We start from the raw sequence: 15,658 nt of genomic DNA, 5'->3' as shown, positions 1-15,658 counted from the left end.
ACTGACACCCTTCTTGGGGAATTAAACCAATGTCCAGACTTTGGCATTCGAAAGCTTTACTTGCAGAAACCTATAGCTATAGAATACATGAATTAAATCTGGGAAATGATATACAGTACAATGAAATGAAAAGAATGTTTAAAATAACGTTTGTAAAAACAACAACCCCAGAAGCCTTTCTCTTGGCAATTATAGCAATGTTGTTGTTGTTGTTTATTCGTGTCCGACTCTTCATGACCCCATGGACCAGAGCACGCCAGGCACTCCTGTCTTCCACTGCCTCCCGCAGTTTGGTCAAACTCATGTTCGTAGCTTCGAGAACACTGTCCAACCATCTCGTCCTCTGTCGTCCCCTTCTCCTTGTGCCCTCCATCTTTCCCAACATCAGGGTCTTTTCCAGGGAGTCTTCTCTTCTCATGAGGTGGCCAAAGTATTGGAGCCTCAGCTTCACGATCTGTCCTTCCAGTGAGCACTCAGGGCTGATTTCCTTCAGAATGGAGAGGTTTGATCTTCTTGCAGTCCATGGGACTCTCAAGAGTCTCCTCCAGCACCATAATTCAAAAGCATCAATTCTTCGGCGATCAGCCTTCTTTATGGTCCAGCTCTCACTTCCATACATCACTACTGGGAAAACCAGAGCTTTAACTATACGGACCTTTGTTGGCAAGGTGATGTCTCTGCTTTTTAAGATGCTGTCTAGGTTTGTCATTGCTTTTCTCCCAAGACGCAGGCGTCTTTTAATTTCGTGACTGCTGTATAGCGATAGAACGACCTAAATTGTATAGAAATTTATTCATGTATGTGACTACAGCGGCAAGAATGTTACTTGCCCAAAAATGGAAACAAGAAGTCCCAGCAAAGGAAGAATGGATACAAAAACTTATGGAATATGCAGAAATGGCAAAGCTTACCAGAAGAATAAGAAATCAAGATACTGTAACTAACTTTTTAAATAAAAGAATGGAAATGGTTTATCGAATATTTACAAATAAATTGTAAACAGATAAAAACACTGGCAAGATTGTGCAATAACCTGCAGCTACATAAGAGTATATATATAACTTCAACATCAACTTCGTTGGACTGGTCATGTTGTGCGGATGCCTGATGATCGTCTTCCAAAGCAACTACTCTATTCCGAACTTAAAAAATGGAAAGCGTAATGCTGGTGGTCAACAAAAGAGGTTCAAAGACTGTCTCAAGGCAAATCTTTTAAAATGTAGTATAAAAACACTGACAACTGGGAAACACTGGCCTGCGAGCGCTCCAGTTGGAAAACAGACCTTACCAAAGATGTCATGGGCTTTGAAGAAACTCGATCTCAGGATGCAAAGGAGAAACATGCTAAGAGGAAGGCACGCTTGGCAAACCCACACCGTGATCAACTCCCGCCTGGAAACCAATGTCCCCACTGTGGAAGGACGTGTGGATCTATAATTGGCCTCCACAGTCACTTACAGATCCATTGTTAAAATCGTGTTTATGGAAGACAATCTTACTCGGCAATGAGTGATCGAAGAAGAAGAAGAAGAAGAAGAAGAAGAAGAAGAAGAAGAAGAAGAAGAAGAAGAAGAAGAAGAAGAAGAAGAAATGTGTGTGTGTGTGTGTGTGTGTGTGTGTATACTGTATATGAAATAAATAAATAAGTTAAGTTAATTTGGGTATGTAGAAGATAATAAAAATGAATTTAAGGAACAGCAGAAAGAGGGGAAAGGAAGTCAAGTTTTAAAATGTCAAAATGATTGTAAAATCAGTGAAATGTATATATCTGAAAAGTATAACTAAAATTTGTAAATAAATAAATAAATTTTAAAAAAAGAAAACATAATATCTGCAGTCACGTTCTTCTCTAACCATGGGCTTACATTCTCTTCTTCTAAGTTCCAAACTGTCTTTCCAGAGCTCAGCACACAGCCTTCTGTATCTCAGGCCATGCCTTGCACCTCCTTTGAGAGATTCCAGCTTGCACCTTCTCCTGCAGTTTTTGTTCTCTTTCTTCCAATCAGAGAAGAAGCGCACCAACGCTCCATTCACCTGAGCAGTGTTCACAGTGGATTCTAAAACACAGCCATCTTGCTTCACATAAAACGGGGCCTCTCCTTCACAAGAGACCTTCCATGTGACCGACATTAGCCGAGCGCACGAGAACTACTCCAGTGACTTAGAGACGCAATATCAGCAAGAAACAGGATCTTCTTCTCCACTGAGAATGAGCCTTCTCACCCTTTATGCTGCTTGGAGCTCATCAGTCGCTGAGGATTGGCTCCCGGGGTCCTTCTGGAGAAGGCACAGGGGAAGAACGGCGAGGAGGAATTGTTTGCATGCTCCAAAGCTGAGCCTTTAGGAAGGAAGACCTTGGAGTGCTCTGAATCATTTGTCCATGTGCATGCATAGAAAACAGTAGACCCAGCTGAAAGGTTACGCACCCTGCTGTACCCTTGGCCTTTTGCTGGGTTCAAGTCTCCAAGTTTATGGCAGAAATTGAGTTCAAGCACTTCTTCTGCTGAGAGCTGGCTTTGGGAAAGAAAGAAAAACTTTTCCATATGAGCTTTTGCCCCTCTCCCCTCTCCTACTGCTAAGGCAAGACGGGGCATGTGGCTTTGAGTCATACGAACATGTCGAGACGGTTAGAGAGGCCAGATCCGAAGGTGGCAGGGCGTGTCACGCTTTAAAGCCACACAGACCTTAATGAGACAAAGCGGGCCTTTGTCACGGGAATAAGAGAGATCTGGGTCTGGGGGAAAGGGCATAGCTGCCAAGTTTTCCCTTTTCTCGCGAGGAAGCCTATTCAGCATAAGGGAAAATCCCTTAAAAAAGGGATAACTTGGCAGCTATGGGAAAGGGTGGAAATCCCCCTCGCGGTGGAAAACATTTCAGGGCGAGGGATGTGGGGAGGTGTATCTCTGCCTGTTTTTCTTGGAGTGCTAGCCCTGGGGCCTCCAGTTCCCGCAAGGACCTCAAGGCGTGAATATTCATTAAAAATAATTGAATGTTAGGTAACCTCTTCAAAGGAGGTTTCTGCATCTCCTGGGTGGGTTGATAGGAAAGGGGAAGGAGGGGTTGTAAAAGCAGCCGCGGAGAACAGGCGGGCTCAGGTGGCCGAGCTCATTCCCTAGCCTTTCTCCTTGGGACGTCACCAGGCCTTTGTCACCTTTGGGGATGCCTCGGTGAGATGTTTGGCGTGACTTGAGAGAACAGCGTTCTCCAGCCTAGTGCCCTCCAGTTGGATGGTTTTGTGATGGCCTTGGACTCAGAACCAGAGGAGTCTCAGTCCGCACCGGATCTTTTGCCTCAGACATCATCTGAACCAAGCCTGGGGCCTGATTCTGAAGAGGCCCAGTCTGCACAGGTTCCTCTCTGCAACAAACACCAGCTGGGCCGAGTCAGGGGCCTGAGCCTGTCCTGGCTCCAGATGCGGGGAATACCTCGTTGCCTTCAGTTTACAGCTGCTCCACTACCAGGTTGGTCAGGAGGGGCTGAGGTGGCCCCTGGGTCTACCGACGTCTCCCGAGCTGCAGAGATTAAGGTCTGAGAGAAGGAGAGTACTCGCAGGAGGAGTGCTCGCTTGCAGGCGAAACGGAGGTGAGTCGCCGGGGGATCGGGACTGGCCGTTACCCAGACAAAGATAAAAGGCTGTCGGACCCCGCCCAGGTTGCGGGAGCAACATTGCAGTATGCCAGATCCTGCCTGTGATCCTGTACCTGTCCTTACCTGGTTTCTTGCCTTGGCCCTGTTGGACTGGCTCCTTGTGGAACCATCAGCTTCTGGACTGGACCTGGACTGCGCTGCTTGGGTTACCCCCGGGACCAGCACAGGTTTGGAGAGCAAATGGCATCAGCCTGGTGGGAATTAATGGAATTATTATTATTATTATTATTCATTTCATCCAGTACATCTGGAGGGTGTCTGCTTTGGCTAGGCTGTGCCACAGCCATCATTCTTCAGGAGCAACACCTTAACGTCTTCCGAATGTGCTGTACATGGCAGGACAGTTTCAAACAAAGATGCGCTCTCCCAAGCCCACATTCCCAGCCCTTTAACAATCCTATCTCGGTGACGTCTACACTGGCTTGGTCGTGACCACAGGATGGAAGATGGCAGGATCCCCAAGGACGTGCTCTGGGGGGAGCTGGCTTCAGGCAAAAGGCCCGTTGGCAGACCAACTCCGTGTTACAAAGATATCTGCAAACATGGCATGAAGGTTGGCAACATGGGGAGCCATGTTCAAATATATGAAAGGATGTCATATGGAGGAGGGAGAAAGATTGTTTCCTGCTGCTCCAGAGAAGCGGACACGGAGCAATGGATTCAAACTTCAAGAAAGAAGATTCCACCTAAACATTAGGAAGAACTTCCTGACAGTAAGAGCTGTTCGGCAGTGGAATTTGCTACCAAGGAGTGTGGTGGAGTCTCCTTCTTTGGAGGTCTTTCAGCAGAGGCTTGACAGGCATATGTCAAGAATGCTTTGATGGTGTTTCCTGCTTGGCAGGGGGTTGGACTGGATGACCCTTGTAGTCTCTTCCAACTCTATGATTCTTTGATTCTATGAACATCAACCCTTGCAGACGACCGCAGCATCTGGAGACAAACACTCAAGTCGTGCAGCCATAGCCGTGACCAGAGGAGGAATGACCGCTGGGAGAGGCACAGGGAGAAGAACCGCCCTGGTGCATCTGCAGCAGCACAACCGGACGCCTTTGTCTGCCCTGGCTGCAACAAAACATCTCTCTCCTGTATCAAGTCTCTGCGGCCACATAGGCCCTCCAAGTTTGATTTCACACCCAAATGCACCAGAAGCGAATTTAAGGTTTGGTTACAACTGGGCACAGAGCCTCGTGGGTGCTGCAACTGTGATGTAGAATGAAAGGCGAGGGAATGAATTTAAGGCATTGCACAGGCTGCTGCTGAAATCTGAGACCTCAAGGTCCTCTGCTGAAGGCACAGTCTTCCATTGTCTCCCGAGACAGACAGATGCTAGTAGCAGCTCACTTAAGACAGCTTTAAAGGGAGATTAGGTGTATTTGTGGAAGATAAGGCTATCAGTTGCTACCCATCATGGCGGCTGGGTACTGGCTCCAGGGTCCGAGGCAGTTAAGGCTCTGAATTCCAGCTGCCGGGGTGGGATCCCAAGCAAAAGGATAGGAACCTAGGAAGGAACAAGGGGAGCTGTATTATACCGAGTCGGAACTTTGCCCCATCTTGATCCGTGTTGCCTGAATGAGTATATGCAATTGGTAGCAGGACTGGGAAAATATCCCTTCCCTCACACCTTGTGGGGTGGCTGCCAGTCAAAGTAGACAGTATTAGTCTACCATAGGGCAATGACTTGTCTTCATACATGGTTGGCAGCCGTGCTCATTCTTGCAATCTTAAATTTAGTTCTTCAGATTTCCACATCAGTTTGCGGGTTTATTTATTTAATCCTCATGAAAATTCATCGGCATTTTATTGCGATCATACACATTTTTTTTGCAAAGCGGTGTTTCCCTAGTGTGGTGCGTTCTTGTATATTCTTTCCACTATTGTGTGCATTTCTAAGCACACGGTTAGGCTAAGAATTTGAAATTATTTTGTTGGAGATGCAGGATGGAAATTTAAAGCAGATTATATCCACAGTTTCTGGAAATGTGTGAAATTAAAAATAAAAAAAAACGGGGAGAGACTTTTCAAACAGTGTAGGATATCTCGTGTATGACATACTAAGAAATCCTAACTACCGTATACTCCATTGCCTATTAAAAACAAAAGTGAGAGAAACAAAAACTTGTGATTACTTTATTAGCAAGAGTATTGCCAGGGCCGTCTTAAGCGCCCCTGGCGCCGTGGTGCGCCGGATCTCTCCGGCGCCCTTCCGCCCCGTTTCCCAGCACGGTGGGCGGGTGGGCGCGGCGGGCGGGCAGGCACAGTGCGATCTCTCCGGCGCCCTCCCGCCCCGTTTCCCAGCGCAGTGGGCAGGTGGGCGCTGCGCGCAGTTGCGCAGCGGACCGGCCAGCTAGCGGGCGGGCGCAGCTTGCGGCGCCCTCCTGGTGGGCCGGCGCCATGGTGCCCTGCGCCACCAGGGGTCTACGTAGAGCCGGCCCTGAGTATTGCGCAATTATGGAAAATAAAAAGTCCTCTCCGGTTGAAAGAAAAGGTACAGAAGATCTGGGAAATAAGCTTTGCCAGCTAAATTAGCCTATCAAAGAAAGTCAACAATGAGCCAACAAGAGAGTAAAATGGGTCCTTTGTATTAATTACAGAACATTTCACCATACAATTCATTCCCTTTCATATAATTATTCTTTCTTTATTAGTAATCATAATATTGATTTTTAAAATTCAGAATCCTAATTATTGATTTTCAAATTTTCTAAATAAAATAAAATGCCAAGTTAAGCATCAGAAATGCTAGGATGAAACATTTAAACTATCTGAAAAGGCATATGCGAAAATCAGGAGCAGTTTCTGAGTGATAAAATGAAGAAATAAAAATTATATATCTGGGGAAAGGTAAAAAGGTAAACTGACTGACTCTGGGGTTGTGGCACTCAGTGGTTTAACCCACAGCGCCACCTGTGGGGAAAGGTAGATTTGCCTTTAAAAGTGAACTGATTCCTCGCCCATCCCTAGCCGTTAAAAACTTCATGTGCTACTTATGAACATCACATTGCTGCATAAGGCACAAGAGCAGGCCAGGTCCCTCCCACCCACGGTCAGTTGGCAACATACCAGCCACCCAGGGAAGCCATGGTTGCCAATTTTTTATACTGGCAGGGCTCCTGTGATTTTAACAGCCGCGTGACTGGCAGGAATCCAGTGAGCAAGGCTTTCTGCATAATTACATCCGTCCACCAGAAAGAGAGAAAAAAAACGCGCCTTCTGAATTTATACAGGCCCGATACTGCCAGACTTAAAAAGTTGCTCATCCTTCTGCAATTGTAGTCTGTAGTCCTGTTCTTTTTTCACCCTGAGTCAGTGAGGACAGTTTAGGATTGCTTTGGTTTGGGGTTATTTTAAAAAATATTTTAAAATCCTGATGTGTGTTGCTTAATAACATAGATTGTGTGTCTTCTGTAGCTCAGTTGGTTAGAGTGTGGTGCTGATAATGCCAAGATCGCAGGTTCGATCCCTGTATGGCACAACTGCATATTTCTGCACTGGAATTCTGATTTCTATGATCATGGGAAGAACCTACCTTATACCAAGTCAACCCAGTTTAGTATTGTCCATAAACTCAGGGGCATCAGTCCAGTAGACCTGAAGGAGCGTCTCCACCCCCATCGTTCTGCCCGGACACTGAGGTCCAGCGCCGAGGGCCTTCTGGTGGTTCCCTCACTGCAAGAGGTGAGGTTACAGGGAACCAGGCAGAGGGCCTTCTCGGTGGTGGCGCCCGCCCTGTGGAACGCCCTCCCATCAGATGTCAAAGAAAAAAACAGCTACTGGTACCAGATTTTTAGAAGTGTTGGACTATGACTGCGAAACCAATGTTCGATTTCCCACTTAGCCACGAAGCTTACTGGGCAACCTTGGACCAGTTGCCGTTTCTTAGCCTAACCAGACAGAGGGCCTTCTCAGTAGTGGCACCCACCCTGTGGAATGCCCTCCCAGCAGATGTCAAGGCAATCAGCAATTATTTTACTTTTAGAAGACAACTGAAGGCAGCCCTGTTTAGGGAGGCTTTTAATGTTTAATAGATTATTTTATTTTATTTTTCTGTTGTAAGCCCAGCCAGATGGGTGGGGTATAAATAATATATTATTATTATTATTATTAATCACCCCTCTAGAGCTTCAGACAGAAGTCTTCCCTGGTCAAATCCAGTTGCTCCACTGTGGAATTACAGCGCTTAAAGTATTGTGCATGTATCAATGATTCAAGATTCGTCCAAGCCTTCATAAATTCGGAATAAGACGGTTGGATGATGCCTTGTACGCTTCCTTCCGGTCACTCCTGCTGCCCAGCTAGTGCTAAACACCTTGCTTCGCTTTGTTTTGGATCACACCGGCGAGGTCAAGAGGGGGGTCCTGTCCTATGGGCAGCCCAGGACCTCCAGACACACTGCCCAGGCTTGCACCACGGGGAGGTCACTTCAGGGTTGCAAACACAGCCAAAACATTGCAGGAGGCAGCAGTTCCAAACCCTCTGAGGGTCCCTATTTTCCAGAGACAGTCCCAGGTTTCCAAAAGCTGTCCCAGTTTCTGATTTGGTCCTGGAATGTCCCACTTTCCCTTAGGGTGTCGCTATTTTAATCGGAGAAATGTTGAGGGTATGGAGTTATGCGACCCCCAAGCCAAGGAAATAAGCAACTAAACAATCTTTAGAAGACATCTGAAGGCAGCTCTGTATAGGGAAGTGTTTTGTTTAATGTTTTATTATGTTTTTATATATGTTGGAAGCCTCCCAGAGTGGCTGGGGCAACCCAGTCTGATGGGTGGATATAAATATTATTACTAAATAAAAAGGTAAAGGACCCCTGACGGTTAAGTCCAGTCGCAAACGACTCTGGGGTTGCAGCGCTCATCTCGCTTTACTGCCCAAGGGAGCCGATGTTTGTCCGCAGACAGTTTTTCCAAGGCATGTGACCAGCATGACTAAGCCGCTTCTGGCGAAACCAAAGCAGTGCATGGAAACGCCATTTACCTTCCCGCCGGAGCGGTACCTATTTATCTACTTGCACTTTGACATGCCTTCAAACTGCTGGGTTGGCAGGAGCAGGGACCGAACAACGGGAGCTCACCCCGTTGCGGGGATTCGAACCTCCAATCTTCTGATCGGCAAACCCTAGGCTGAGTGGCTTAGACCACAGCGCCACCCGCGTCCCTTTTATTAAATAGGATGTCCCTATTTTCACTGGAGAAATGTTGGAGGGCATAGTGCCATGCTAGAAGTGACACCTGCCTAATTTCTGTGTGCTCTGCTAAGCGCACGCAGGAGCGCAGCCAAAGGGTGAGGAGTTGGCAAGCCCTGGCTGCACCTCCTTAACTTGCATTCCAGTTTTGCCACTTTACCAGCAGCAGCAGGAGGGAGTCGGGAACGGGCCGTGGCGCCAAAGCCCTGTGCTGATTCCAGGAGTTTTGCAAAGCGCGAAAAAGGCATGCCTGTGCTCCTTCGGGGAAAAGGCAGCGTTCTGGCGACTCCCGCCCTGACGTAACTGATCATTTTAATTCCCACAAGCTGGATTTGTTGAAGCGTTTTCAGTGACTCACAAGGATTGCTCTGAAAGGCTGAGCGGCGGCTGCACTTACTTGGACAAAAGGCAACAGCAGCTGGGGAGCAGCTCAGGTGTCTTGTATTCTCCCCCTCCTCAGGTGGTGAGGTTTTGCACTGACAGCCCTCTCTCTGTTATTCTTCTATAGTTCTGGGCCAAAGCACTTGGAATTAAGAGAAGCCTGGCGGAATTAAGGAATCTCTACCTGCCCACAGACCCAGTGCACAACATGGGTAAGGTGATTTGTCGCTTTATTTTAAGCAGGCCACAATCTGCTGTTGTTAAGAGCATGCAAACTTGTAGACCTGCACAGAATTCTTGGTCGCACGTCGGCACAAATGCCAGTGTTTCAGTTACCGCTTGGACTACTGCAATGCGCTCTACGTGGGGCTACCTTTGAAGGTGACCCGGAAACTACAACTAACCCAGAATGCGGCAGCTAGACTGGTGACTGGGAGCGGCTGCCAAGACCACATAACACCGGTCTTGAAAGATCTACATTGGCTCCCAGTACATTTCCGAGCACAATTCAAAGTGTTGGTACTGACCTTTTAAAGCCCTAAATGGCCTCGGTCCAGTATACCTGAAGGAGCGTCTCCATCTCCATCATTCTGCCCGGACACTGAGGTCCAGCACCGAGGGCCTTCTGGCAGTTCCCTCGTTGCGAGAAGCCAAGTTGCAGGGAACTAGGCAGAGGGCCTTCTCGGTGGTGGCGCCTGCCCTGTGGAACGCCCTCCCAACAGATGTCAAAGAGGAAAACAACTACTGTACCAGACTTTTAGAAGACATCTGAAGGCAGCCCTGTTCAGGGAGGCTTTTAATGTTTAATAGATTACTGTGTTTTATTTTTCTGCTGGAAGCCGCCCAGAGTGGCTGGGAAACCCAGCCAGATGGGCGGGGTATAAATAAATTATTATTATTATTATTATTATTTTATTTTATTATTACACAGGATTCTTTGCAATGCCCCGCCATCTCTTGGTCAGAAGCCCAGGCAGGGCTGAGAAAATTCCCAGTCCTGGCTAGAATTTTGGTGCCAAAGAGATCATGGAAAGTCTACCCACCCCTGTAAAAAAAACAAAAAAGGGGTAGTTAGTGCTGTTTGTGCTGAATGCCCCAGGCGCTCCTTTAAATAAATAAAAAAGAATCAGGTAGCATCAGGTGATGTGAAAGACCCTGGAGAATAAGGCTGCCAGTCAGAGCTGGCAGTAGTGGACAATTGTCTGGCCAGGTATAATACGGCAGCTTCCTGTGTTCCTAAAATTTATACCTAATGAAAATTAAAGTTTTCTCTCCTGGGCTTGAACTGACATGTGTAAGGCATGAGAAATAGATAGAACAAACACCCGTGTGTGTGTGTGTGTCAAAGAGGCAAACCACAGACCTGGCACTTGCTGCTGCCTCCCTGTGACTGTGTTGTTTGATGGGGAGGCAGCCGTGGGGGCGACAACCGCCTGCTTTGTATAGGAAATTCTTATATCCTTCTTGTGCCTGACACTACCGTCCCTGTCCCCCCCAGTGCAAACATCCTTCAACTTTGCAAGAAGCAAAGATAAGAGCTCCCTTGGCGAAGGCAGCTGCAATGAGAAGTGGGAGATCGCAGCGTGTCTCTCCGTTGCAACACAAGCTCAGCATCCTCCTGGCTTGCAAGGGAGGAGTGTGGACCTGACCCTCTCAAATGCTGGCCCATCCCCTTGTCCCCTTTCTCCTTGCAGGCTCTCGACATTTTCAAATAAAATAATAATAATGCTCAGTTCATAGGTATGTCTGTTGTCTTACTCCTTTTTTTAAAAAAAAGAAAAAGGAAGAATATTTTTAAGGTGCAAAATTGCTTTGGGTGTTTGGGGGGGCAACATCCACGGGCTACCCAATCAGTGTGGGATGGAACACTGGGGCAGACAAGTCACAACAGTTCCTAGAGTGTCCACTAAGAGGAACTCACCTGGAGGGACACCTGACTAAGCTCAGTTCCTGTTTCCAGATATGCAGATGAGATGGATTAGCTGGCAGACAAAAGCCCCTAGCCAGCAGCCATTCTCTCTCTTAGCCATTTCTCCTTCAATGGGAACATATCTCCAGAGAATCTCCAGTTAGGATGGTTCTCCCTCTCGGCCTGCTGCCAAGAGAGAGACCAGATGGAGCCTCACTTTACTAAGTAGACTCCAGATGTATATATTTGTAACTTTTCTATGTAAGCCTGCCTTTCTGAGATTACGCTGTTAACTCAGGATGTCATGTGAGTAAACTCTATCTTATTTTAATACTATTGTGTCGTGTATTTCTTTTAAGAGGGAAAAAGGGGATTTGCCAGGAAGTATAATATTGAAGTATAATATTGTTGCAGAGGTTCTAACAAACCTAACGCTCACGTTTTGCTGCGCACAAAAGGGGAATGTCACTCTGCTGATATTGGAAGCTTGCTAACACAAGCTTGGATAGGATCTATCTAATAATATATCCTAATCCACATCCCTAACATTCCCACAATCAGCACTATGGATAGCTTGGCTTTCCTTCAAATTTGCAGGTCTGTCAACGAACGGCCTTGTTTTTCCTGTTTCCCAGAGTTCGGCCCAGGAAAGTTTTCCTTGAATTGAATGCAGTTGGGGATGAACTACCGTGTTTCTCATATTTTAAGGCATCCCTAAAAAATAAGGCATGGCAGGATTTTCAAGACCTTGCGAAATATAAGGCATACCCCAAAAATAAGACATGAGCAGGACCCGGCAAAGGCAGCAGTGCGCGCTTTGCCGAGCTCCAAGCCGGCGGCGGGCTGCTGCTGTCCCGCTCAATTTCCCTGCCCCCTCTCGCGAGACTCGCCGCCGGGTCCGCTCTCGCGCACATGGCCCGGTGAGAGGGAGCCTCCCCTGCGCGCGCGTCTGCGCTCACCCTCCCCCCTCCCTCCCCCTTTTCGGCCCAGCGCGCCGCCTTGCCTGTTCGTGTGCCGCGCGTGTGAGGCGAGCGGGAAGGCAGGAGACCCAGGAGAGCCTGGCGGCCGCCGAGAACCCCGCCACCGCTCTTCCCGCCCAGGACGAGGGGCCCGGAGGAGGAGAGCCCAGCGGCGGCGGAGGAGAAGGAGAAAGAGGCAGCAGCAGCAGCGGCGACTCAGAGGCCGAGCTGCTGGACGGGCCTTCCGCGGAGGAGCCTGTGGGGAAGAAGGAGCTGGAGCCCGAAAAAGGCGGCAGTGAGGAGAAGGAGGAGGAGGAGAAGCTGCGAAGCAGCAGCCCGCCGCCGGCTTGGAGCTCGAGCCGGCAAAGGTACCGTAGCAGCGGCGCTTTGCCGAGCTCCAACAGAGCGGGAGCTGGCAAAGGCAGCAGCGCGCACGTTGCCGAGCTCCAAGCCGGCGGCGGGCTGCTGCCTTTGCTGGTTCCCGCTCAGTCGTGGCTCAGCAAAAAATTAGACACCCCCGAAAATAAGCCATAGGCTTATTTTCTTCGAAAAAAAAAAATATAAGACATGTCTTAAAATATGAGAAACACGGTAATCTGTCGTTTTTGGTTCCTCTCATTTTTTCCAGCCCGACTCCGATTGCTGCACCGAGTGAATCAAACTTAAGAATACATGCAAAATAGAGCAAGTGGAACAATGACTTCTCTTTTGTTTGGCTTGAAGAAATCCTTGGAGTTCAACAGAGCTCTTTCTCAGCAAGGATTTGGGGGCGGGGCGGGGCGGGTTTGATTCAATTCACATTTAAAGGTCAACTCACCTCATCTGATTTTCTGAACTTGTTGGGAGCCGCCCAGAGTGGCTGGGGAAGCCCAGCCAGATGGGCAGGGTATAAATATATTATTATTATTATTATTATTATTATTATTATTATTATTATTATTAAAGATCCAAAACAAATTATGCCAGATTTTACAAGAGAATGGGAAGATTAGTGGCAATTATCTCAGAGAGTCAAGAGGCAGAATTATTTCCGAGTGAATATGTCCTAGTAGTTCAACCTTTCCCAAAGTAACATATCTGAACTTCTTGGAGAAGGAGGAACTGCAACTATTTGCTGTTTCTGTCGGAAGAACCTGTCTCAAACCAAAAGTTAAGAAGTTCTTTCTTAACAATGTACGCTGCTAGAATTTTATTTCACTTTTTTGAAAGGGGCTGGAGTAGGCCCACAAGTGATTATTTATATGGAATGAGTAGTTCCTAAACGAAAAGTGTCAGTCATATGCTCTAAATCTGAAAAGGGGAACATTTCTACACCTGTAGCTTCTCCAACATTTAAAAAAGAGCGAAACCTCCTGAAATACGCTCCTTTCCACCATTATAACATTGCAGGGCTTCCTTTATTAAAGAAACAGGGACCTTATTAATTCTTTTAAATAATGTGAGCAAGACAGGGTGTACTCCCTCCTGAATAACTCCCCCCTTACATAAATAGGGGGTTCCCTCATATTTGTGTAATCCCCACCGCCGCCCCAGATATCTGCATTTTCACCCCACATTATAACATTTCTCAGAATTTGGTAATCTGATGCTGTATGTGAACGGGCTTGGAGGAGCCAGTTCCCAAGGTCAACAGACAGCCTGAGGGGAGTCCAAATAGGCACAGACAGAAAAGCAAACCACAAGAATTAGAAGCAAATTCTGCGCAGTCCAGCAAACCTTGACATGGAATGAGAAAACAAGTACAGTATTTTTAAAAATACTGTTCAACAGCATTACAAAGCAGGTTGAGTGCACACCATACATTTAAGGCACACACAAACACACCTCAAAAATCCTGGGAACTGTAGTTACAGGTAGGTAGCCGTGTTGGTCTGAGTCGAAGCAAAATAAAAAAAATCATCCAGTAGCACCTTAAAGACCAACTAAGTTTTTATTTTGGTATGAGCTTTCGTGTGCATGCACACTTCTTCAGATACACTTGAAACAGAAGAGCCAGACCCTTATGTATATACAGAGGGTGGTGGGGGTGGGTAGGAATGGGTGATGGGCTGATAGGAGTGGTAAACCTGTTGATGGCTGTTAACGACTGCTGGTGACTGCAATAGGTCCTGCGGGGGGAAAGCAAGGGCTGAGGCGCCCCCTTTCTCAAGCTCTGGGAGGAAGACCTTTCATTGCCTACAGACAGCCACCCAATCTTAAACAACTCCTCACCCACAATAATACAACCACCAGACTTAACATGGACACTGGTACCAGAGCCTGCAATAAACCCAGATGCCAGCTTTGCTGCCACATACACCCGGACAACACCATTACTGGCCCCAACAACATCCAACATACCATCTCAGGACTATTTAATTGCTCATCTTCTAACATTGTGTATGCCATCAAATGCCAACAGTGCCCTTCAGCTCTCTATATTGGACAAACAGGCCAAACCCTACGCCAAAGGATAAATGGACATAAATCTGACATCAAGAACCACAAGACAGAGAAACCAGTAGGAGAACACTTCACTCTCCCAGGACATTCTATACAAGATCTCAAAGCAGCTGTTTTATTACAGAGAAATTTCAGGAACAGACTGGAAAGAGAAGTTGCTGAATTGGAACTCATTACCAAGCTTAAAACCATGGAGCCACTTGGGATGAACAAAGACATTGGATTCTTATCTCATTATGCATGATCAAGCTTTCTTTAGTGCCTCAGCCCTTGCTGTTTCCCCGCAGGACCTATTGCAGTCATCAGCAGTCGTTAACAGCCATCAACAGGTTTACCACTCCTATCAGCCCATCACCCATTCCCACCCACCCCCTCTGTATATACATAAGGGTCTGACTCTTCTGTTTCAAGTGTATCTGAAGAAATGTGCATGCACACGAAAGCTCATACCTGGGAACTGTAGTTTGTTAAGAGTGCTGGGAATTATAGTTCGGTAAAGGGCAGCTCCAGTTCCCAGGATTCTGGACAGGGGCAAGGTACACTTGCTGAAAATTTCTTCTACACAGCTACTAAAGGTGCAGAAGCCCTTGTCCTCTATAAACATAGGAAACTGCCAATTAGTTTCCGGACCCAATTCAAGGAGCTGAGTTCTGACCTATAAAGCCTAAAAACAGCTCAGGAATACCGCAAGGACCGCCTCTCCCCATATAAACTGACCCAGACCCTGGAATCATCACTGGGGACCCTTCTTCATGTGTCTCCTTCACGAAAGGTCCGGGGGGTGGCAACACGAGAACAGGGCCTTTTCTGCAGTGGCTCCCCCTTTGTGGAAAGCTCTCCGCAGGGAGGCTCAGCCACAGCCAAGCACAACCAATTGCAAGGGATCATGGGAGTTGTAGTTCAGCAACATCTGGAGGGGCAAAGGTTCTCCATTACTCATGTAGGCTCTTCGGGGCAGGGTCTGCTTTTCGTTGCTGTTGCTTACATTGCTTACTCTACAACTGCCTTCTCCATCCTTGTGCTCTTCAGGCGATTGGAACTACGAGTCCCATCCTTCCTGGCGCTGGCAGGAGCTGATGGGAGTTATAGTCTGGAAGACATAGGTTGGAAAAGGCTGATCTGTGACACAATGTGCACCAG

At 47.4% G+C, this 15,658-nt stretch overlaps 1 long non-coding RNA gene across 1 annotated transcript in view; it reads left to right on the top strand.

The window, feature by feature from the left end:
• LOC118093652 (uncharacterized) overlaps nucleotides 1-12,991 on the top strand; it is a 34,012-nt gene extending 21,021 nt beyond the window's left edge. The window contains exons 2-3 of the long non-coding RNA XR_015949932.1: nucleotides 7,766-9,420; nucleotides 12,705-12,991. This is a non-coding gene — a long non-coding RNA (uncharacterized LOC118093652). The remainder of the gene's footprint in view (nucleotides 1-7,765; nucleotides 9,421-12,704) is intronic.
• Nucleotides 12,992-15,658: the final 2,667 nt, after the last annotated feature.

Source organism: Zootoca vivipara, chromosome 5 (genome assembly GCF_965207765.1).
Source record: "Zootoca vivipara chromosome 5, rZooViv2.hap1.1, whole genome shotgun sequence".
NCBI classification, from domain to species: Eukaryota; Metazoa; Chordata; class Lepidosauria; order Squamata; family Lacertidae; genus Zootoca; species Zootoca vivipara.
This window is presented reverse-complemented; position numbering and strand designations above follow the sequence as displayed.